The sequence below is a fragment of the Syngnathus leptorhynchus genome, chromosome 15 (assembly GCF_054491065.1).
Source record: "Syngnathus leptorhynchus isolate UIUO chromosome 15, UIUO_Slep, whole genome shotgun sequence".
Classification (NCBI taxonomy): Eukaryota; Metazoa; Chordata; class Actinopteri; order Syngnathiformes; family Syngnathidae; genus Syngnathus; species Syngnathus leptorhynchus.
In genome coordinates, this window is record NC_141209.1 from 1,442,760 (window position 1) to 1,467,448 (window position 24,689).

Below are 24,689 nucleotides of genomic sequence, written 5' to 3' on the forward strand. Positions count from 1 at the left end.
ATTCCTGTCTGGCTACGGACGGTAGATGCAAATAACAGGCAGATGCCAGGATAATCCTCGCATTAAATATTTAGGATCAGTCCCGATAGCACCCCTTTATGTCTGCTTTTGTCTCTTCCCTGTAGAAATGCGCGTTCACCAGAATCGAGGCGTTTTGCAATTCACCCAAACATTCGAGGTAAGGCGGCAAAAAATTGGGACGCTTAAGCACAAAGGCAGAGCCGAGACGACAAGACAGTGCGCTTCCTCTGGAAACATATGTTAATCATTGTTTTATTGTAATGACACGTGTGTTTGGATGTTACATGTTCCGTACTTTGCTCAAAGATGTTGGTATACACTCGCTATCTTAAATGGCGTCGAAACAAATTAGTCTGCTCATAACACAAGCAGCGCACGGCTCCCAGGGATGGTGTCACAAGTTTAGTCTGTTCCAAATTCCCGTTTTTTTTGTTTTGTTTGTTTCTCCAATGAATAGAAAATGTTTTTGAGACAGCAAGTACTGTACCACGAAAAAGGCCAAAAATGCTCAGCATAAAACTGTCCAATTTGTAGATGGCAGCGTGTTCAGTGATGTCAAATCCACGTCAAGAAAGTAGAACAGAGAATATTTGAAAGAAAGATTTTAGCTGTGTGACATTTGAATTTTTTTTCGTCATTGTTTGATGTTGAAATTTGATACATTCTAATTGTTAATTCATGTTGTTTTGGGGGTAAGAATAAGAGTAAATAGAGTTCAATGATGAAGGCGGCTTAATTGATGGCGGCTATATATCAAACGTTTCAGTGAAGGACACGAGAGCAACCACATCTCACACTGAGCAGACATCAGTATTGACATTGTGTCTGCTCAGATGGATCAATCCCCCGCTCTGCCCTTGCCTAACCACGTCATTGAGAAGACTGGAAGAGCAAGTTGATTCCCCAGGTATCTTCTCAAACTTTCTCAAGATTTTGTCTTGCATTATTCTTTGCCGTTCTGTCACTTCTTGTTACCTTCGCTGATTGGTTAGCTAAAGGCCAATCGGAAGCCGAATATTCACGGATGTCTACAAGTACATTAAAAATCAAACCTATTGAACAAAATGGTCACTTTTTTTTTTTTAAACAAATCTTCATGGCTAATGAACACATGCGACATCTCCACCAGCAACCACGAGCATTGGCTACTATTTGCATGCAGGAGATCCCCGAGGGCTTTTTGCAATTCATTAGGTTGCAGTAGAAGGAAGTGGACTCACTTTTTCCACCATCCTGAGACTGGACTAGAGAATGTCACTCATTTAACTTGATTGTCTGTCTTCTACAAAACTTGTCTTTCTTATCACCAAACAGTGTTTGGATACAAATGTTTGATTAAAATATCAACGTCCAAAGTGGAACTTTAAGGGAAGTGATATATATATATGTATATATTTATATATATATTTCAGCTCTGCCCAGACAGTTCAGTGAGGAAGAGAGAGAGACAGAGAGAGAGAAAGGGAGCACGAAAGAGAGACAGAGAGAGCGAGAAAGGGAGCACAAGAGAGCAAGAACGAGAGAGTGCAAGAGAGAGAGAGAGAGAGAGAGAGAGAGAGAGAGAGAGGGCTGGGGGCAGTGGTGGGCTGGGGGTCCCCATGTAATGTTGCTCTCAGTACAAGCAGGGTAGCGTGATTTCCCTCTCTAATTGAATCAGTGGGGCCTGTCTTCCTGTCCGCTCGCTCGTCCGCCGCAAAGCACATCAGGCACTGGAGTGGTGCGACACATTCGCCGCCGCCGCCGCACGACAACACCAGTCTCTTCTTAACAAGCCAAGATATTAGCAGAGGAGGAAGACCCCAAAGAACATGCTCTCACTTTATGCCAAGTCAGCTGTCCCCACATGGTGACTGTGCAAAGAAAAATGGACACAATTTCACAGCATCCTCTTTGTTTGAAAGAGTATGAAACATAGTGTTTTGCATCCAATTAGTTGACTCATTATTGCGCAATCATATTTATATTGTGCTAATATTGATAGGTTTACATGGAACTCTTCTCGTTTTAAGAGCGCAATTAGATCTCAATGCAATGTTGCATTGGAACAATTTGCAGGGTGAGGTAGCAAAAATATAAACAGCTCACTTTGTTTATCTTTACAGACCCTATTTTATGTCTTGAGTTATATTTGCTGGCACTCACAGCTCCGTCCAAAAAGAATCCAACAATATCTCAGATGACAACTAAAGCAACCCTTTTAAAAAAATATCAAACACTAATTCTGCAAAATGCAATTTGTATAGAACATCCCAAACGCAGAGCATTTGCATGGAGTTATTCACTCAGCCACTATAGAGGGGGAAAAAAACTTTGAAAACAAACTTTGAAATGTGGATTGCATTATTCCGATCATTTTCAAGTCAACATGCAAGAATGATCAGCCGTCCAGTAACGACACACAACCATGTGTTGCTTTCTGTCCAAAATGTAAATATTGCTTATCTTTATGAGAAGTGCAAGTTACCTACCAGCTGCAGTCTTCTGGTTCAACTTTTCTCCCAAATGTGCTTCCTTCTATTTCTTTCTTTCTGACAGCCTTCCCTTTTACTTCTCCCCCAATTCATTTAATGCGCTCAGTGCAAACTTCTGCTCCCGCATTGCACGCAAACTCTTTTTATTTTACGACTTCGGAGATGACTGGGAATGGGAGAAGGCAGAGCGGAGGGAGACAGGATGACAGAGGGCTGGACGAGTGGAGATAATGGTTGGAAGGCGGGCGGGCGACCAATGGGCCCGGAGCCTAATGGAAAAAGGGAATCAGGACACACCAATGAGGCACAGCCTGGAGAGAGGGAGCGGAGGGGGGAGAGCGAGCGAGAGAGAGAGAGAGAGAGAGAGAGAGAGAGAGAGAGAGGATGGGGAGAGCACAGTTGGGAGGAGACGATGTCAAGCAGACTGAGAAAGAGGCTGAGGAAGCAAGAGATGAGAGCTTGGTGGAGCTCACAGGCGATGGAGAGTAGCAAGCATGAAGAAAGACAGGCAAGGAAGGAACGGACTTACCCGGCCGGCTCCCGTTAGCTGCATCCTTTCCATACGCTGCCCGCCCGGTAGACTCCACAAACACAAAACACCCTCCCCAACGATAGAGGCGCACGCCGAGACTAACCAATAGCTGAAACAACAAAGGGGAGGATTGCCAAAGCCGACTGGTATACCCTAAAGCAATTCTGCCTATGTGTGTGTGTGTGTCTATGCATAGGTGTGTGTCAGAGAGAGAGAGAGAGAGAGAGTCGGAGTGTGTGTGAGCATGTGTTTTCTCGGAGGAGGAGGAGGAGGGATGTGAGTTGAAACCCCAAATGCTCCCTCTTTGCTTTGCTTTCCTCTCCCCTCCTTGTTCTGTGGCTCTCTCTGTACACTGTGCAATGTATGTCCTCCACCACTCAGTATGTTCTCCCTCCCTCCTTCCTTCCATCCCTTCATTCGCTCTCCCTTGCTCCTCTGCCTGCTAATGTGCCCTCCCTTCCCCTTCTCCCTCTTATACATATATTTAGGGCTGCAGACTGTCTGCTCCCAGAGTCTGCTCTTCCCACGGGCCCTGGGATGCGATGGAGGGAGGGAGGGAGGGAGCCAGGGAGGGAGGGAGCCAGGGAGGGAGCCAGGGAGGGAGGGAAGGCGAGAGAGGCAGACGAGAGATGATGGGGGGGGGGCGGGCGGGCTCATGCGAAATATGTGCAGTGCATTTAATCCGGAGACACGTTTTGGTGTGTCCTTAAAGCGGCTCTCGCGTACCGGTATTATTTTTATGCCGTATATAAAAGAGATGCAGGCGTATAAGTCAAGCTTTCTTTATCATTCTTAGGAGGTTGAATAAAGACTACCAAGGTGAAATAGTAGGAAAAAAAAAAGATACACTTGGCGTCTGGGGACAAACACGGAACCTCAAAAGAGGCTCATCGAATTTTCGGGAAAAACATACAGTTGTGTGCAAAAGCGTCCGACGCCTTGCATGATGTCACATCGCTGACATCTGCGTGTTTGTTTTGATTTTAAAACTGTGATCGTTCACAATCAAATGGGGTAAGAGAAGAATATGGCCAATCAGAAGAAAGGGGAAATTATTTCAATCTTCCTCATTACCAAATGGCATGCCACTGTTTTTTTTTCCCCCCTTTCTTTCTTTTTTGAACAGAAGAAAAACAAACAGCTATTTGCAACAATGCTGCCAGGCTATTGAGGAAGACATGATAACTACTCTGGTGGGTTGGGACACACAGACACCCTGTGGGCATCCGATACTGTATTAGTAAATTCCACTTCTTATTTGGCTATGTTAATGCCAATTCAGCATGATTCATTTATTGTTAAACCAATAAACAGAAGTGAAGCAATGTCCACTAATGACAAATTTCATTAATTATCGTATACTCCGTGGACTCTTCATTAGGTACACCATCTCAGTACACGGTGCGTCCTTTCATTTGTTTACTGAATTTCATTCTTTCATTTGTGTCAAGGCACAAGTGCTCTGTCAATCCAAAATAGTCCGAAATGTTATTGGCTTGAATTTGATTTTCTCAAGGTTTTTTACTCTAACCGAGACAACTTGGCACCGCTCGTGTACGTCTACCGCTCGAGAGTGTACACAAAATGAAGGACGAGATGGTTGCTGGGGGGGGGGGACGGAGGGAAAGAGATGTTACTGAGTTTGGAGATGTGGATGTTGCAGAGTAAAAAGTAAGTTGCAGCAGAGAGCAGTGAAGGGAAGGGAAGGAGGAGGGAAAAGTGCAGTGTGGGACTGGAGATAATAGCGTGGGAGAAGGTGAAGACTTGTTGTTCACTGGGATTGAGGGAGACGAGCTGCTGGGAGAAAAGGGAGCGCGGGAAGAGTCAAATCTTCAGGGAAGAGAAACTGCATTGCTGCTGCATTGGGAGGAAGACAGAGGAGGAATAACAAGCTTTAACTTCATATCATCATTTGCTTCCATGTGTGTGTGTGTGTGTGTGTGTTAAAGAGTGTGGAATGGCAAATGTAACACAAATGGACAAACACACACATATATATATCTTGAATCTACGCATTCATTGGATGAATACATTAGTGCCCTCGCAATTGAATACTGCCGTCGCGAGGACCTCGACCAGGAAAGCAGGAAAGATGCACTCACCTGTGGTGTGATCTAAACACGACAGATAAAAAGCTCTTGATGGCAGACGTAATCACCATTTAACCTTTTGACATACAGTGTCGAGAAGAGGGAACTTGCAATTACAGTGCTTAAAAAATGTGTGAACCGCCGTAGCAAAATGAGTCTGAACTTGTTCAGGTAGCTTTCGAGATGCGGGGCAATAATGCTTGGGTAGGTCAAACTTCAAACCAATTTCATTTCCTTTAAAGTGTCATGAAACAAACACCGTGAAGCGTTGGAAAAATGAGCTGCATAAATGTAATCACCCTAAACTAGCATGGCAACAATTGTTTTGCAAATACTGCCCTCTGATTGGTCATCATGTGTAATGATTAGAGATGTGCGCTGCAGAATCCCGGCCAACTCCAAAGCATAATTCATAAGCATATATCAGTGGAAAGATGAGATCATTCTCTTTTTGATGATTCCAAAAGCTCATTTGTGAAATATAGGTCACGGTGACCCATTGTACAATGGCGGGTCAGTCTTATTATTTATCTCAATGACCATGCAGTATCACCAGTTACTACAATGCTAACTCTTCCGTTTCTGTGCGCTCTCAAAGTTTTATCAGGAATTGACAGGAATGAGGAATTAATATTCTGGACCTGCAATCAGACGGCTTACTGGGCTTTTAAACTATTTTAATTAAAGAACTGGATTCGAGTAAACCTGTTTTGTTTTTCTTGTTCAGGATTTAAAATAATTGTATTTGGACTATGTGGGAAACTTTAAAAATGCCAATCTAAAATGAATAAACAATAACAAATACAGTGTTAGCGTTAAAAATATTTGGGTTAAATTGCTTCTAAATACTTTCTTTAAGATTATAGTATTTTGGTAATTACTAATACCGTTTCATTGAAAAAGTTGGTATACCTTGTAAACTATATCAAAGAAACTTTTTTTGCACCAAAACTTGCACACTTACTCTTTAGCTATCAATGATGAGTATGTATGTACATATAAGTTGGTGGAAGTCTGAACTCCATTTCTGAAACATTTCGACAGAATGGAGAATAATGCAATTAGAGTCCAACTGCATGGTGTCAACCAACTCCAAAATGTCAAACAAAGTTAGCAACTAGCCTCTAGTAACTTTAGATAAGTGTGAACAATAGACTCACTGCGTGGGCTGAAACAAAAATCTAGAGGAAAATATTGCAGCACACCACCCACTTAACGATATTCCTATCGACAATCACCAGTTTCGACCCCAAAGCCACAAGTCTGCAATGGTACACGGACTGACCCGTGATGGGCGGCGTGATGCCACAGGGAAGAAGAACAAGTACAAGTAGCGAGGATACTTCTTATCTTCTGCTATGTACATTATTGTGGCAAATATTCTGCATGACGCAAATAGAAACTTTCATTAAAGGATCAAGCCAATTGGGCCATGTCATTTGTGAGGACGTTATATCAATTGTTATTCAATTGATTAGGTAACTTTTATGTAAAGACGATATAAATATTCATCCATCTCTCATTATGCTATTGTTCCTGTCCTGCTCAGGGTCACAGAGACCTGGAGCTGACTCCGGCTGACAGGCAAAAAGGCAGATTGCACCCCGGACTGCTTGGCAGTCAATCAAAGGGCATCAGTAGAGGCAGCAAACATTCACTCTCGCATGCTTCAACCACAACAACTGCATTTATATTTAATGGATTCTATTTCTATATAGCATTAGTCATATAAAGTGTATATTCAAACAAAGTCTATTTTTATATCATAACAAAGACATGCACAACCCCCCCCCCCCCAAAAAAAAGTCGCTGTTAAATTGGACTGAATGCAAAAGTAGCACCCACACACAAACGTGCTTATGCAAATTCAGAAGCATCCAAATGAGAACAAAGGCATGGCATGAGTATAAACAAGAGGGCATACATAAACATCCGACATGCCGATGGATTATGCAGGCACACGCGCATTACCCCCCCCCACCCCTGCCCACCCCAACGATCCTGTACACCTTAATACTAAAACTAAAACCTTGCATCATTTCACAGCCCCCCCCATCTCTCTCTCTCTCTTTACCCCCAAAATCCATGGCATATGACCTTCTGTGGGACAGATAAAGAATGAGAATGTGCTTATCAGTCATGCAAATGAGGCTGAATTCATTTTCCACAACAGATGGCCCCATAGATAATGATGATGGAGGAGAGAAAATTAAATGTCTCTCGCTCTGTGACCATGGCAACCGCGCCTCTGCGGCGTAATATCAATAATAAGTGTGCCGCATAATAAGGTTGTCAGTCCTGTGAATCAAAACCTTCCGTGATGGGACGGGCCAAGTGGGGTGTCGTCGCCGCTCAAAGTTTACTTGACTCTGTCAAGCTCTTCACAAGAGCTTGTGCCATTTTGGGCAAGTTCAAATATTGAAACATCAGAGTTGCTGACTTGCGCTCAAGTGTACGAATGTTGCGGCAACGCAAGGTGCAAGTCGGAATCTTGGAGCGTGAGTATTTGTCTCTGGTCTGCTTTTTATGTCATGACAGCGATAATAAAGTAGTAATCCAAGAAAAAAAAAAAGAAGGGTCAATATGTGAAAAGCTGACTAAACAAACTCAAAGAAGAAATCTTAAGATCAAACAAAAAGCTAAAAAGTACTCCAGACGCTCAATAGAAGGAATTGTGTAAAACAAATACCAGCCATGTGTCATAGCTGGGAGCGGAAAATTTTTTTCCTACATGAAAAGTCTGGATTGGCACACACAATGTTTTCGTCCGGTTTGTTTCAGTTTGTTAGTCTTAGGCACAGCCATTGGCAACCAAGGGTATTATATTCTTCATATACGTATTTCCGGAAGGACCTCTTCCACCATAGTTGCAGCAAAGCCACTGAATCAGCACAAGGGCCGCACACCTCGTCAGTCACGCCTTCTGTCTCTGTCCTCGGGTGGTTTCCTTTAAAAAAAAATAGAGATAAAAAAAAAAATGGAGTGATATATGTGTGCATGTGTGTGTATTATCTCTCTGGAAGTGCAGACGGAGAAGACGGTAACTCTTTGTGTTTGTCACACGTCGTCCAGGCACTGCACATAACTCTGTTGGCCTGGCAAATGGGCAGTACCATGTTGCTTGGTGAAATCCATTCTACTATTCACTTCATTAAGAAGCTACTATTTGAAGATCAAGTAGATAGTATATTGTTGTATAATAAATGTGATATCATGTCACCTTCTCCGTATCTTTGGCAAGTCCGTCATTGTTTCTCCATCACTCTCGCTCGCTCGCTCTCTCTCTCTCTTCCTCCGTGTCTGCCTGCCAGACGCTCTCAATATAGCAGTGCTCATAAACACACAGACGGAGAGGAAGAGGTAGCAAGAGAGTGCGAGGAAGGCTCCAGTGACAGTCATAAAAATGAGTGAGGGGCCAGAGAGAGATAGAAATGGGTGGTGAACAAGTGGGAGGAGAGAAGGCGGCAAGAGAGGGAGGACACACTCCTCCACAGAGCAGTTTAAAGAGTGAGGGAGCGAGTCAGGAAGGAAGGGTGGATGACAAGAGCGAGGAATTGTGGAAGGCTGACTGTTAACCCTTACGTATTCTTCATCTTTTATGCACACTGTGCGTACTTTCCGGGTCATCTTTTTATTTTTGCATCACAAGCATGCGCTTAGGTGGGAGTCATAAAGGAAATTAGTAAAGCCAAAATGTATTTTATGAGATCAAGACAGACTCAGTGTACACAAGTTCTACAAAAAGAATGTCTTTTTTTTTTTTTTATGAAGTCATTTTTGTTTATATCTAGTCTCCATATGACGTGTTATTAAATTTTAGGGAGCACAAATAATACATTCAGGATTGTTTTATTGTTGTAAAAAAAAAAAAAAAAAAAAGCAAATTTGACCAGATCGCTATGTTGCTGAGATTTAAGGAAACAGGAAATTCAGTGGTACTGAAAAAAGAAGTGGGGGGAAATTTAACAGGGACAAATCAGAATTGGGAGAATGGAGTGAGGTGATGCTGTTGAGAGGATGGCGCAAAAGTGGGTGGATGGATGGGAGACCCAGGAAGATATCAGCGTTTCTCAGTCAGATCTCTTTGAAGCCCAGGCTGTCCTATTTTAACCACTTGTAAATAATGGATGGCATGATAGGAGAGACCACACACACACACGCACATGCACTCCACTCAGCTGCAAAACATTGTGGGTAAGCCATACTGTAAGATTAAAAAAAAAAACACTGGTAAACACATAGCAAATTACCTAGCAAAATGTTAGCCTGATTCTCCTCTTTCAACAAAATCAGCAAAGTATTATTATCATTTAATGATATGGTGTGCTGTGTTGGTCATCTCTAGAACGCCGTAAACTCCAGGAGGAATTAAAACAACACGTACATTAGATTTAAGTGTACCTTGTAGGATTTCTCAAATCTGAAATATCTGTTGAGATGTTAAAAAAAGGGTTATAGAGGATCATCACACTTGGATGCCTACAGCAAAATAATGTTAACTCATTAGCTCAGGCATTACTATTATTGTTTTAATTTGTCCAAAGCAATTTAAAGTGAGAACTCAAGTTACGAGCCTAATTGATTTTGTCAGCCAGTTTGTAACCTGAAAGGTTTATACATCCAGATAATGTTTCCTTTTGAAATAAATGAAAATTCAATTAAGCGCCAAAACTAAGTTATCCTCTGTTCTATACCATTTCTTGTAAAAAAAAAATAAATGCAGAAAACACAAATACAAAATAAATCACCACTTTAAAAACATAACTATTAAAGAGGAGGACACCTCCTTTATTTCAATAATTTTAATATAAGTTCTGATTCCAGATTTTCTTCACAGGTTTGAAGGTTTCAGAAAGGTGTGAATGGCCGGGAGAGTGAAGACAACGTACAGCAGTAGGCTAATTACAGGCTCCATGCTGGCTGGCAATCATAGCCTCTTTTTCTCCTCACTTGTGCTCCCCCCATCCTATTTTCAACTCCTGCAGAGTTCCGCCGTTTTTTCCACTGTCGCACTCGCAGGGGGTCCGAGTCGCCATGTGAAGATGAGGTGTAGAGCAGCTATCAAGGTAGATACTATACATGAGTAGCGATTGGGCTTCTCACTTCACTAAATTGTGAAAGCGATACTACGGCACAATCGTTTCTAATCCAACTGCTATCACGGGCCACAATTATTAACATCGTAACGGTTTTTTTTTTCGAATGAGAAGGACTTACACACAAGGAAAAAAAAAAACCTGAATAAATAAAGGGACCAAAACAGCACACTACTTATGTAATGATGTTTGTTGTCGTACCAAGACTGACCTCTGAGGGTATGGCATGAGTGGCGGGGAGACAAGGGGGCCCTTCATACAAATACTGTGTGGGATTCATATTCAAATTCAGAGGTCTCACCATTCATAAATGTCAGCGCACATCACTGTACACAAGACTTACTAAGCTCTAGGGAGTTTTACTCTAGATCTTTTTTTTTTTTCCCCCATCACTTAACAAATCAGAGCTTTACAGAGATGCTAATCGGAGAAGTGGCAACACTCAATGGATTCGCGGAGGCGGCCCGGAAGGCAAAGGATGGTGCGTTTAATATGCCAAATAGAGTGTCTCCCTTTTTGCCTAAAAATCTGCACTGACCAATTTGCTCCGGTCTTCACAGAGACCTTCAACAGATCCTCAGGGCTGTGCTTCAATCTCTCCAACATCATCCTAGTCATGGCAAAAGCGCAAATACCAGGACCGAACCACAACAGACCTGTAAGCGCTAATGAATCTGCATGATTTGAAATTTGAAAAACCTTGAAAATGATCATGACTGTTGTTGAAGTAGCTGCATTATTGTGAGACAGAAGGTTGCCGGGAGGTGGGCGTTGGCGCCGCTGTGTTTGCTGCTGCAAAGTTTGGAGAAAGTGAAGGGCGGCTTTTCGTCTTTGCAGCTGCAGTGGAGGTTACGTCTCTGCGTGACGTCGGACATATCCGCCAGCACGAATCTGGGGACCTGCAGCCCAGTATGCAGCTCTCAGTGTTCCAAACAAACTAATTCACTGGAGGCTCTTAATGGGCTTACTGAAGAGAATCATGAGGGTTTTTTTAAAATTAGAATTTTGTATTTTCCGTTTTGTTGCTTTAAAATGGTCTGACCCAATGTGATATTTGGTAATGAGAATGCCTGACGGAAGCTAGGTCACACAGCCCCTCATTTTGGCTCATTTTCTCTTTTCATAGTGTTGAGAGCTTAAACTATGTTGGGTTATTCAAGGTTACAGTAAGATTTCACAGTTGGCTACAAGAGCACTCTCTGAACGCATGGCTGAGCACATTTATTGGAAGTGTTTGTCTTCATTCACTTGACGACAAAAAAAACAAAAAACGGTTAACCGAGAAAGAACCATGCTGATTGGCTGCTTGGTAAGGGAATAAGAATCACACACACGCAAGCAATCACAATCGATTTGGCAATCCATTACTTCGATAGAAATCAAAGGGAACTTGTTGAGACTTAGTTTCATGCTGTGAACTTTAGGCAAACCTTCAGAAAACACCGCTGGCGTGACAAAACACCTTTTCAGTGTGAGTAACTCTAATAAGGTAGCATAAATACTTTTACTAACAGCTCAACACTTATTTCTAGTCCCTCTTTTAAAAGAACAATGCTGCATACACTTTTTATGTAACAATTAGAAACGTATTGGAAATATTTTTTACAAATCCCAGTTTCAAAAAAGTTGGGACATTGTGTAATTTTTAACCCCACTGGATTTTCTCTGATGGATTTTTTTTTTTTTTTACCAAACAGTACAGTGCAATGGAAATAGTAAGAGATTTACTCGCCTCCATGTAGATGGACTTTGTGTGGTAGCTCATGCCAAAAATGCAAAGCCTCCATTGTATGTGATGAATATACATGCAACATAGTTGAGTGGGTTTCTTGGCAACAGGCGAGGTCAGGTCATTAGTAGGAGTGCCAGACGGCTGCAGGGACACACAAAAAAACAGCCAAGCATGTCTATGGGCACAAACAGTTGGCACATATTCTGCTTGCTGAGGTCAGAGTTCAGAGTATTGGGCTTGTCTTTTTTTTTTTTTTTTATATATTCAGGGGGAGTGATGATATACTACTGTACTGTATATATGTAGTGTGAAGGTTTTGGACCATTGTAGCCAAGGGCAAGAATTGTTTAGCAAGAATTGTTTAGCAGAACCAGCTCCTATTTCTGACCTCGTCCACAGAATGAGCAGTTAAATAAACTGGTAAACTAGTCTTGCCTCAGCACCAAAACGAAACGAGCACACAGTTGCCTGTCTGCGAAAATATTGCAGGGCTCATGGTGTTAGAGAACCAGCAGGTTTTATAAAAGTGAATTTGTTTATCGTCTTTACTGTCATGAAGTCAATTTGAGATCTACATTATGATCTTTGCAATTTCGAACTTTTCTCTCCTATTAGGACACAACTTTTTCCAATTAGTGAAATCTTCATACCTTCAATTGAACAAATAAAAAGTACATTTATAAACAAATGTGTGTGAAACACCCAATAAGCTTGTTTATGGCAGAGAAGAGCTTTGTATGTGACGATTTCACATTACCTTTTAAAAGTCCGTTAATTATTTATGTGTAGGGGATCCTTGTGACAAAAAATGTTGACAATCTTTCAATAAATCAACACAGAGGTTAGACGTGTGTGACTTTTCGCTTTGTGCCTTGAATTAAGAGCACAAAAAGGTCCTTATTTCCCCTAAGTGTAAGACAGTATAAGCAGATTGTGAAGTAGGTGACACATATGCACGCACAGGGCTGAAAAGAGATGACATTTCAACCAGCCTGTGAGTGACAGGCTCCAAAAATATAGCACTCCATTCACTTTGTAGTGGATGAGTCCAAAGTGAAGAGTTTATTTTCCTCAGGTCGCCAAATACCTCATTCTCACCTGGCAAGCACACATTAAAAGATAGGTGTCAAACTCAAGGCCCGGGGGGGGGGGGGGCAGATACAGCCCAACACATCATTTTATGTGGGCTCGCAAGGACAAATTTTGCATCGATTTTGTCATTACTAAAACTACAAATTGTACTTAATTTTGAAAAAAGCAACATTGCTAGCATTTTTTATTACTATGAATCTTTTTCAGCTATCCCAAATGCTGAAGGTTTCATTATCAGCAAGCTGCTTTTCAATGTTTTGAATAAAAATCAGCATAGTGGATGAGAGGAACCCTATTGTCCCATGAGGTCTTCTTTTGGTAGTGGCAACAACCTTGAATCATCTGCTATGCTACTCCAGATAAAAGCAGCACCAAGGTGACTTGCAGCAACTGTTGTCAGATGGTCGTCATTTTTTTCTTCAGCAAAGCGTGAAAGTGAAACGACCCACTGAGGTCCCTTGGTGCTACGTAGAGAATGTTGAAATGCGCACAACCTCCGCCTAGAAATTACATTCCACTTTGGAGAACATGTGGAAGCCAAACAATGGTTGTATACGCTGGTCATTTAATAGCTTTACAAACTGGAGCTTTTAGAAGGAATTCTAGAATGTCAATATATTTTACGCATGCTTAAGTTGTGCCTTGTTGTAATTCTTTTTTTTATATTCCAATTTCTTGTTTATTTGTGTGTTCACTGTGTTCTGCAGCTGAGTTAAGAGGGCACACTTTTTGCCCAGGTCAGTGGTATGGTCCAATTAAAGCGTGTGATCAGCCAGAACACTTTAATGACGGTTGTGGTGTCGGAGTCGAGCAGTTTCTACAGAGAGAGAGAGGTGGCATGCTGTGAGACGGTGTCTGCAGCATGCCAGTGTTGAGCCAGCCCCAGTGGGTCGGCTGCAGACAGACAAAATTAGCCTTCCTCTTTTCCTGTCAGGACAAGGAGCCAGCCAGCCAGCCAGCCAGCCAGCCAGCCAGCCAGCCAGCCAGCCAGCCAGCCAGCCAGCCAGCCAGCCAGCCAGCCAGCGGCCCACCACAGTAGCTATCTGCAACAACGTTGATAACTGCTGTTTCCATGTGATAGTGCAACGCTGTTTCGAGACTTTTTTTTGCCAGCCTCTAGTTTTATCTACCAATTAACACCATACGCCTCAAGTCTTCCCCGATGTTCTAAAATGACTGCCGAGACGTATAGAGTAAAATTTGACGGCTGTAGTTTGACAAAATGACATTGTGAAGTGACCAAATTTGCATTTCAGTGACTCAATGCAGAAATGAAAACTCATGAGAGAATGTTGAATCCCATAATATGCCAGCAATACATCAATCCAAGAGCTCCGAAATAAACCAAGGTAAAAAAAAAAAACACAGTATGGTAGGGACATACATGATGAAAAATAAACGCTTTACATAAAAAGTGAAAATCCAGTGCAAAGACTGCCCCCACTTGCTGTAATTGTGTCTTACTGTGTGGCAACAGGCATGTGTGTGTCTGCGAGTGTTTGCATGTATAGATTGTGACCCCTGGCTCTCCTCAGTGGGCGGCGTCTGTTGTGGAGCTCTTTAATGGTTGCCCAGCTGGAGTCAAGCGCTCGCAAGTTCAGCCAAGGTCACAGTCATTGCGTCCTCAGAGCCATCATTTGGCAAAGCTTTTCAGCCTGCAGTTCTAGCCAGAGTGGGCTCGCCCATACGTAGCACTGAGCCAATTAAAAAAACTTTTACAGGACTGTGAATAGGTTTGAGGTTGGTATACATACAAAATGATGCTAATTCAGACTTGCATTGCACATAAAAGCCTGTTAAAAGTACAGTAAAGTTAAAACGAACAATGTGTTGTTTCATTTTTTTAACAGACCTCCTTCCCACATTTAGACCATTAAACTGTTTTTTTTTATTTTATTAGTTCAGTAACCTTAGTCTCACATACTGTACTTGTTGAATTCTTTGCAGATTTCTTCAAACTAATCTGAACTCACAAAGATATTTTTTTTTCTATAGTATTTGCATTCCAATTAAATCTAATCTTCACACACGCACAAAAAAAAATGAAGTCCTAATTTCCGGAACATATGAATCATTCATGATTGAAATTATACTCATTGTGTATTCTCTCATTATTACTTCTACAATTCTCTCTTCACACCTGGACATGGTCATTGATGGCAGCATGAATTGATACGAAGACCTATTTTCCTGTTGTAATCATTTTGGGATGAAAGTTTATGGATCCATGATTTATGCCTAAAATACCTTGGCAATGAAAATGAGGGCATTGTGATAAATTATTCTTTTTTGTATTTTCCATGATACCACACACCCAACATTGCTGCACACAGCAATGGCTGAAGTTCTACATAAGCAATTCCCTCCAAATGTATGAACAAGTGGCGCTCGCACACCAGTCCTGCACGTGTGGTCCTCCCTTGTGATCTGACACAGCCTGCAGGATGCTACACAAAGAGCATCAAATAGAATGCTAAAGAGGATTCAGGTCCTCCCTCCTAACTTGAACCAAAGTAATGTGTGATACACACGTTTGTGCAATCTATATACATTTGCAAGACATTAGACATGTATCATAATAATGCATATATTTTAAGGTAACACTCCAACCCTACAAAAGCCCAATTCCATTTCTTGAATAAGTAATTTTAGACTACTATACAACCTGTCAATCATATTTTTGTTCATGCAAGATACAATTTAAATAGAACGCAGACCAAGTGCCTGAAATTAGAGGGCTGCTCTGTGGACAAGTAGAAAATATTCAAATGATGTCAGCACAAAAATATCGAATAAACAAAACAACTATGAAAGAAGAAAATGATCTGGATGGATAAACACCTTTCAGATGAGACAAAAGAAGCTCTTCAAAACAAGGTAAATCCATGCATTTACCTGTGTTGTCTTTTAATAGCATTCATGAACACATGTGTTGCTATTTGAATGCAAAGAGCACAAGGTCCTTTAAAGATCAATGGGCAGGAACGACAGCCTTGCTATGGCCCAAAGCGTCCTGTATAATCAAGTGCAAGCGCATCAGTATGTAGCAGCCAGCGTGTAAACAGGCCTCTTACATTGGGTATATGTGGAGGCTTATGTTCAACCATGCAGAAATATCTATGTGAACATTAGATTTACATGATATGAAAATATTCAATGTAAAAAAAGGGAAAGAGCCACAGGGCTGATTCATTTTTGAAAGACAGATAGGTTGTTTGGCGGCACCGTCAGAGTGCAGCGCAGCTCCCTTGCACTTTTTTTTTTTTTTTTTTGCTTGTGTGTAAAAGCTTGTCTGTGGCTGTTCAATGTTAAAATGTTATGCAACAGCCAATATAGGGGTTGTTGTTTTTTTTATAAACTTTTATATGCATCCCTTAATAATAATCATCATCATCATTGAAAATAAATACACATATGTAATCACAATTTCGGGATAAGTCCAAAAACTAGTTAGGCTGTTCAGAAAAAAAAAAAAAAAAGAAGGTGTGCCGATGCACGCACTAGGCGACTGGGGACAAAGAGAGCCATTCGCATTCGGAAATCAAGCAGAGCACATTCTGCCTCCTGAATGTTCCCCTAAATTACAACTTCCTCCGTGATTAGCCAATAAGTATGTAGTATATGTCAGGTCCACACTTTTACAAGAATACAGAGACACAAAAAACACATTCACTTGAGCAGAGCTAATTATCGGCTGTGGTGACATCATACTCACGTTCCCTGAAGCATCCTCCAGATCTCATGCATCCATTTGATCCCAAGGTAATGTGAAGCAACCATCAGGGTGTTTTTCTCTTTCTGTCAGCACTCTTTTTCTTCCCGCCTGTAGGCTTTTAAACATTCGTCTTTCCGTCGGTGCACATTTATGCAGGGCGAGCACTTTCTGTTGCCACCGAGCAAGAGCGGCGCAGGATCTGCTCTGATCAAACAAGCAAACGGAAGAATTGTGTATGTTTTGCCTTTTTTTTTTGTCATGCATGTGAGCCACCGCCTTAGCATGTGCTCTAATATCCCCGCATGGATGTCATGTTTCGTACAGCAGCAGGTACTCGTGTGAAACCTTTGCAATTGCCCCAAACTGGGTGGAGACTAACAACAAAAAAATAACAAAAGCCAAGGAGGGCCATCTGCTCTGTTGACACACCACTCACTGCAACAACTAATGCTGCAGGAGGGCTCTTTATAAACACGCCCACTTCATGAACACAGGTGTCTTCACTTGGACCACAGGTGTCAAACTCACGGCCCGGGGGCCAGATACGGGTCATTTTATGTGGCCCGCAAAGACAAATGAATCAAAACATTCAATCGAAAGAATATATAATTGAGAGCTTAACTTCATGCGTGTGTGTGTGCGTGTCTGAACTGTCGTGTTTGGTGTGAGAAAAGTCAACATCATCTTTCAAGGCTGTTTGACACCACTCTGCAATCTGTGAACTCTTGCTACACCTTCCAGGAAGCACCGGTTGGAAAGTAAATGTCAAGCTCATATTGTTTTTACTTTGACCTTAGTCAGAGCTGTGGACAGATACAGTATATGGACAAAAGTCTTAGGACACGCGGGCATCCACCCGTGGAGCACTTGGGGGAGTGCCTGGGTATCCATAGCTACCGTGTCCTGTTTTAAAATGCCGCTCTGGATTTCTTTCTTGTCATTGTAAAGCAATGTGTGCTTGACTGACAATGTGAGCGTATACAGAATGATCTGATAACAACCGCTGCTGATGGAAATATGTCTGCAGAGCTCAGTATCTGTCCGCCTGTGCCCCCGAGCAAATTCTCCCGAATCACGTTAGACCAGCACTCTACCTCGCACCTGTATTTAGACGTGCTCTGAGCAGGTGTAAATTTCGATTGCCACTCAGCCATCACATGGCCACGCTGGCAGGCTACCTTCAAGGACATTCCCAACGTTGCATTGGAACGGCCAGATTGGCGGAGTCAGTCTTCCAATTTGGCAAACATTCTCAGCGAGCCTCGCGCCTGCATGAAAATCAGGATCAGCCGCACTTAGACCTCGCAGATGCTCTGTCTTCCAAAATAGTGGCCCACGTGTTATTCGAGTGGCTGTAATACAATAAGTTTTTTGTATTTGAGGTTCTAGGTAGAAACGGATTTTCATGGAAATTTGAAAGAACGTTGCGCTACATCTTGAATAGGCGACTATTCATAAAAGATCAGTCAGTGACCCCTGGCAAAAGTGTGCGTGAAAAGTCACTCAAAAGGTTGATTCCTTTATTAATATTCAAAGAAATCGTGTAAACAGTATTTTCATAAAGCTTCACACTCTTGACAGCAGTTTGTACAATGAAAAGGCAGTTTGGATGTCATTTGAAAACAAGTTTTTGTTGTGTGTGTGTGTATGTGTTTGAAGGTTGAATTCAAAAATGCTGTGCCGCAGTCTTGACTGTTTGCACATTTCAGCAGCGGTCTGTAAGGACTTGGACTGGAGGCTCAAACTTACTGACAAAATAAATATTAGAATGGCAACCCCTTCTGTTCTTTTTTCATTTTTGTAGCATTAGTTGTGATTGTTGGTGATGATTTATTTTTTAATTTTTTTTAAAAAGCTGAAATTGATTGATTGGCAATTTTTATTTTTTTTTACCATTATATCGAGATACTATGTGATGACACCACAAGGTGGCAAAGAGTAACACCATGAAGAAGGAGGGGAAAAGGTTTAGCGAGATGCAAGATGGAAGAAAGAAGGAGCTCCTTCTGCGTTGGCCAGGCAGACAGGCATGGAAGAAGGGATTTGCACTGAGCACTGGTCCAGATCCCCCGCCTGTTAGACTGACACAGCAACAACCCTGCCACTGGCCTAATCCCCAAAATCATCCCTCTGCCACACCAGCACGGATCCAGGCAAGGAAATAAGACCGGATGCGAGGTGACGAGAAGAGGAAAAGACGAGGGAGGGGGGCCGAAAGATGAGAATGGAAGTTGAAGAAAGGAAATAAATACACAAGATGATACAGATAAAAGATAAGCAAATGGGAGAGTAAATGCAAAACGCAGAGGGTTAAATTGGTTGCCAATGATAGCATTAGAGACAGACAAAGGAGGCGAGATAAAGAGCGACAGAGGAGGAGGGAGGGGGGGGGGGCATACCAGTAAAGAATGAAACAAAGAGAGGGAGGAGGGTGGGGGGGGCTTTTAGCTGCTGTTTCAGCTCTGTCCCGGTCTTTGGCGCTAATGAGTGCGGCTGCTCTCGGGAGTGTGTGCGTGAGCAGAGACACCAAAATTGTGGTTGGAAGGAGGTGTCTGTAAAAGCTGGGTGTTTGCCCACCACTGCCAAAGCTGCATCCTCTTTTATCCCCTCCCTCTACTCCCTCATTAGTATGATTGAATACCCTCCTCCCTCTTTCATCTGCTATTTGCCACGGCCACTGACCATACGGTACATTTCCAATCACACCGCAGCATCCACAAACTGCCAAGTTCCCGTCATCTTTCTCTCCAGCAAAAATAAAAACAAACCCAAAAAAAAGAACAATATCCTGGCTTCTGGCTTCTCGGCACACTCTCGGTTGGTCTTGCACCCCCACATGTTGGTGGCCTTAAGTTCTGCAAAGACGAGACGGACCAAGTATTGTTTTTCCTCTGCTGGCTCTCTTCAAAGCTTTCCCCTCTCCGAGGCTCTTCTGGAATCAAGCTCAGCATTGATTGTAAAAGGGCAATCAATATAGTGTTTCTTGGGCAGATGGAAGTTATAGAGGCTGCGCTGCGTGGTCATGGAGGCTCTAAATATGTTATTGGACTTGAGCTACTATATACGCCATGAATATACATTCATACAATCAAATCAATTCCTGATTCTACAACCTTGTGGTTATCGTTCTGATGAGATCTGACTAACAAAAATCATAAAAATACAAAGACCTGATGAGAGATCAATTTCTGAGGGGGAAAACATTTCATAGGCAAGCTGAAGCTTGAGTCAACTTTTGCAATACATTCCAGAACTGTGAAAATATTAAATTTCAGATTTTTCCAAAATATGGTTCAGTTTTACTGCAATCATTTATTCACTAATGCCATTTGCGTGCAAACTTAAAAACGGGAAAAACGGCTAACACTTGTAAAAGACGTTGATCATATTTTGAATTTTTTTGGTCAGAAAACCTGTTTTCTGTTATACAATTATGATAACCTTAGCTTTTGAAAATGTTGTAGACCAGAGTCAAATCATACTGGGATGAAGCCGCCTGTGAAAGATTTTCTTCAATGCATGCACCAAACTGAATGAGGACAAAAAAGATGTGGTAGAATCTCGTATGACTTTGCACACACACACGCACACAGTTGCTCGCTTCCACCCTCAGACGAGGGCCCTCTTTAAAAATTCATTCAGTCAATAATGACCTTTCACCCTCCAAGTCTCTCCGAGGAGCTCGCATAGCTGCCTCCTCCCACACAGCCTCTGAATCTCTCTCCATCTCTGAGAACTTTCTCACTAACCCATGTCTGCGCAATTCTCTTCATCCTTTCAGTCCAAAACCCGAAAAATGCACAAATGACTTTTTCTTGGCAAAGTAACATCCTCATTATTTGGGTTTGCAATTCGTCTCAAATTCTCGTACAGGGTGGTAGTGGGGACCGACCGGGCCACTGGATAGTTTATCAAGTTCAGAGTTCCTTCAGGTGCATTTATTCAACATGGCAAAAAGCTAACAGAGCAGGCTTTCTCCATAAAGATCCTGAGCTAAAATCACGGTTGCAGAAATAACTTGATTATTTGAGGGTGTTTTTTTTTTTCCATCATGTCAAGCCACCTTCAAATGGACAAATAGTAGTCCATCCCGTAATTTACGTCGACATCGAGCCTTACGTATCCGTGCGAAGCCAGAATTCACGGGGGAATTTTGACTTAACACATTATTCACTTTTGACTCCACCCGCGTCTGTTCCCATTACCAGCCGCTAGCGTTGACAATCACCAAGAGGAGGTCCCCCGGTGGCACCCTGTTCCCTACGCGCACAGCAGGACACCATTCTCCTCGACATCCCTTGCTCCCTCCCTCCATTCATCCATCCATCATGAGTCGGCTGCTAAATGAAGCAAAGCACCTCGCCTTTGACCCCTTTCAATGAGCCATTAGGTCTTCCAGGGGGTGCAACGCTCCTGCGGTCCAGAGGGGAGCGATTTGGAGTAACCCACCGGCATCAGTAATGTCCCAGAGCGTTCAGGGTGCATTAAGCCTGTGGACATCCCCTCCATCTCCACTGCTCTCTCTTCCCCTTTGCCTTGAGGCATCATCTTTTTCCTGCATTCATTTATTCTCTTCCTTTCACAAGAGTGACGCTTAACTCATTCACTGCCAGCTCAGTGCAAAGTGACGTCAATTCTGCTCAACGGCAGGCCAGTATAAATTGATGTTTGACGTCTATTCTCGTCTACGGCGGTGAAGGAGTTAAGTTGAGGAGCGCAAAAAAACAGATGAATTAAAAGCTGTTGTGACAATCTCAGCCATCGATTTGCATTGCGGCAGCCAAGAGAAAACGCTGCAAGGTTGTAATCGCCGTCTTCAATCAATTTAACATAACTCCAAATGCAAGTGCATGAACATCAATGCAAACAGAGAGATAGAATGGTTACACGGGGGTTACTTTAAATCAATTCTAATTCAATTTATAAAATCTCAAATTGGAGGAAGCATTGGCAATAAGGTTTGTTGACAAGACAACGGCGCCGTGATTGTATTTCAGTGATGTGTTTCGAAAAGGCAGGAAATCATAGCGCTGTTTTATTTGGTCATAAACACACTTGCTTTTACAGGTGTTTCTTATCAATATACATCAAATCAATCTTTTTTGTCAACTAATCAATAGTGCTTTGATACAAATAGAGCTGAAAATAGCACCACGGGACCTTGAATTGTCCCCTTGCATATTCTTCCATGAACTACATTGTTGCTTAGCAGTCGCTCGACCACCTGTCCGTCCTATCAACATATCGTCCATCCGAATGCATTTCTTCTTCAGTCTTAGATTTACCTCCTCTATCCGTCTATGCTTCCTCCAGCCATTCTTCATCCTGCTCACTCATTCATTGCTCTTGTTGAGATCTCAGGCTCATTTGGGATTTGACAAGGCAGAGATGACGCCAGAGGACTCCATTTGAATACATTGTGAAATTCCTTAGCGGAACAATCTGGTTTCTCTGATGAGTTAGCATGAATCAGTTCAGCATAAATACTGTTATTCTCATGGATATTGTATAACGTTCCAGTTCAGGACTGTGAATTTGGGTGAACTCTTGCCTCTTGCTCAAAGTTAGTTGAACCTAACCAATAAATAGCAGAAGACCGGATGGGCGCACAAGATTTTCATTTGCGAATCGCTTATGTCATAAAAACTTGAAAATGGTACAGTTGGTGCACCATTTCGGTATCTTGGCGAAACATAAAGCGCAACTTGGCCGTGCTCATCATTTGACTGTGACTGATGTCCTTATGACTTGAAAGCTCAGTGTCATATTCATGACTACTTTGAAATATCACACTTGTATCTTGAAGAAACAAGCCTTTTGAGTCGGCTGCAGGTTTTGTAAAAAGGAAATAAGATTGCGTCTGGAAAAACAATCAGAGGCGCCCAAATACAATTATCTGACAAGCACACAATCAGGCAGCTTTCTGTAAATCTCTTGGTCCACAGCACAGTAAGAGTACCAAACACAGTGTCTTTGTCTCCAGCATGTAATTGAATCCTCTATTGTAATTTGCTAGGTTTTAATCAAGGCACATAATTGCTGCTTATAACTCTACATTAGCACTCATAGTTGAAATTATGATTGCACAGGCAAATGATGATTATTTGCCTTGATCTTACCTCTCGCTGCTGGCTTCATCAGAGCTACTTATAGATGCGAGCGATGGCATGACAACAGCTCTCGCATCGGGCCATTTTCCACCTTGTTCCACAGGTTTCTACATTCTTGACAAATGCACCGCCGCAGCGCCACACAGAGGGAGGATAGCGCTGGATGAATATGGCAATCAGTGCTTGGTGACTAGCAAAGAGTCATAGAGGCTGATTGCACGGTGGGGAGCTGCGAAGCACAGCACTCCAGACTCTCTCCATGCTTGGAATAACAAGCTCCGTCGCCCACAGTGTGAAACAACAGACCGCTAATTGGAATCAGCACGGCTCTCCCTTAGCTTATTCTAACATCCTCTGGCTGTCTGTTTTGTGCTATTATAGGTAAGGTGTGGGCGTGTGCAGCTGTTTTTGGTGTGCCACGCAGATTTCCGCAGTGGCACATTTATTAATGAGGCATGATGTCGGATCCCTCGTTGAAATAATAAGGGGAGCCCAAATCTAGTCCGTTGGAATGTCGACAACCGTGCGTCACCTCTGATTCTGTTCTCATAAATAACTAATTCAGTCGTGGGTCCAAAGGGGAGTGAGCCCATGCTGGGTTATTTATAGCCTGCGCATCGGCTTGACCCTTTGACCCAGCACGTTGGATCAAGCTTTGGATCCAACCAGGGATAAATATCTACACCAGGGGTGTTTTTGTCGCGGGCCGGGTCGTAGTCTTGTTTCCCTCAGAGGCCATTATGATTGTCAAGGTAGGTGACAAAACAAACTGATGAATAGCTAGTTTGGAAATCAGAGACTAGTAAAAACGGTTGAAATTTCTTAAAAAGACAAATGGGAATAAAAACTGCAAACAATATCTCTAAGTGAAGACGATTTGTAAAACGTGTCTTTGCGGGCCACTTAAAGTGATGTGACGGGCCGTATCTGGCCCCCGGGCCTTACGTTTGACACCGATGATATGATTATAGGAAAATCTATTGATGCAACTACTGGTGATGAGCAACTAATACCTTTCCAAGGAATACTTTGAAGTAACTAAAGACTATTGACCTCCAACATCCCTGTTGACAGACGATCACAGTGGCTCCAAGTTTGACCTTGCAGAGTTATAGAGCACGTCTCATTGAGATGGCGTTTCGCCCCATGGACTGACCAGGATGATAAATTACCAGATTTTACGGTGTCTCGCATTAACCGTACCATCAAAGCTTAACGCAGATGATCACCGACTGTTGTACGAGGAGAGAAGCATGACGATGTGGTCTCGTGAATGTCTGATTGTTGCGCAATCAATGGCTTTTGTGGAGTTTATTTACAAAGATATGTGTGGATCACACTCCAGCTGCCAACTGAGATGATATCCAAGCCGATGTTTAAGCAAAAGTACCCCTAACAAGCATTTTGATCCCATTGATTCCTCATTAAATCCCCTGGCTGTAAATCCAGCCTCATGTTGCCGTCATTCACCTGAAGAGTGGAGATGCCAAGTCTGCGCGTGTTGCCGCCAACGCCCCCACATTGCTTCAATTGCAAACCGCACACCTGGCACACAACTCCACGCACATACCTGTAGGCACATCTTCACAACGGTTGCACTTTGCCACTAACTCCTCTTTTCTGTATGATGTGTGCATGTACCCCTCCTTGTTTTCCCGTGCCCCCCCCCCCCCCCCTCCTCCCCTCTCCTGCCTCACCCTTTTTTAATTAAAGCATGCAGCGGGTGTGAAATTAACTCTCTCCTACACCAGGCCTGACAGCTCTGAGTGGGAGGAGGGAGAACGAGACGCCTTTGTCTCTGCACATAATTACAGAGATGGAGGGAATGGG

At 42.6% G+C, this 24,689-nt stretch overlaps 1 protein-coding gene and 1 long non-coding RNA gene across 2 annotated transcripts in view; both read right to left on the minus strand.

Annotated features, from left to right (window-relative positions):
* Nucleotides 1–3,405, minus strand: part of myt1lb (myelin transcription factor 1-like, b) — a 62,000-nt gene extending 58,595 nt beyond the window's left edge. Inside the window, exons 1-2 of the mRNA XM_085932383.1 lie at nucleotides 3,022–3,405; nucleotides 2,490–2,761 (exon numbers count right to left, since the gene is read on the minus strand). The gene's annotated coding sequence lies outside the window, so the exon portion shown is untranslated. The remainder of the gene's footprint in view (nucleotides 1–2,489; nucleotides 2,762–3,021) is intronic.
* A 3,723-nt stretch (nucleotides 3,406–7,128) lies between these two features.
* LOC147044923 (uncharacterized) lies at nucleotides 7,129–17,175 on the minus strand. Its single transcript, XR_015068341.1, has 3 exons — nucleotides 16,750–17,175; nucleotides 11,943–12,083; nucleotides 7,129–8,061 (listed from the first exon to the last, which is right to left on the minus strand). It is a non-coding gene; the product is annotated as an uncharacterized LOC147044923 (long non-coding RNA).
* Between the last annotated feature and the right edge of the window lie 7,514 nt (nucleotides 17,176–24,689).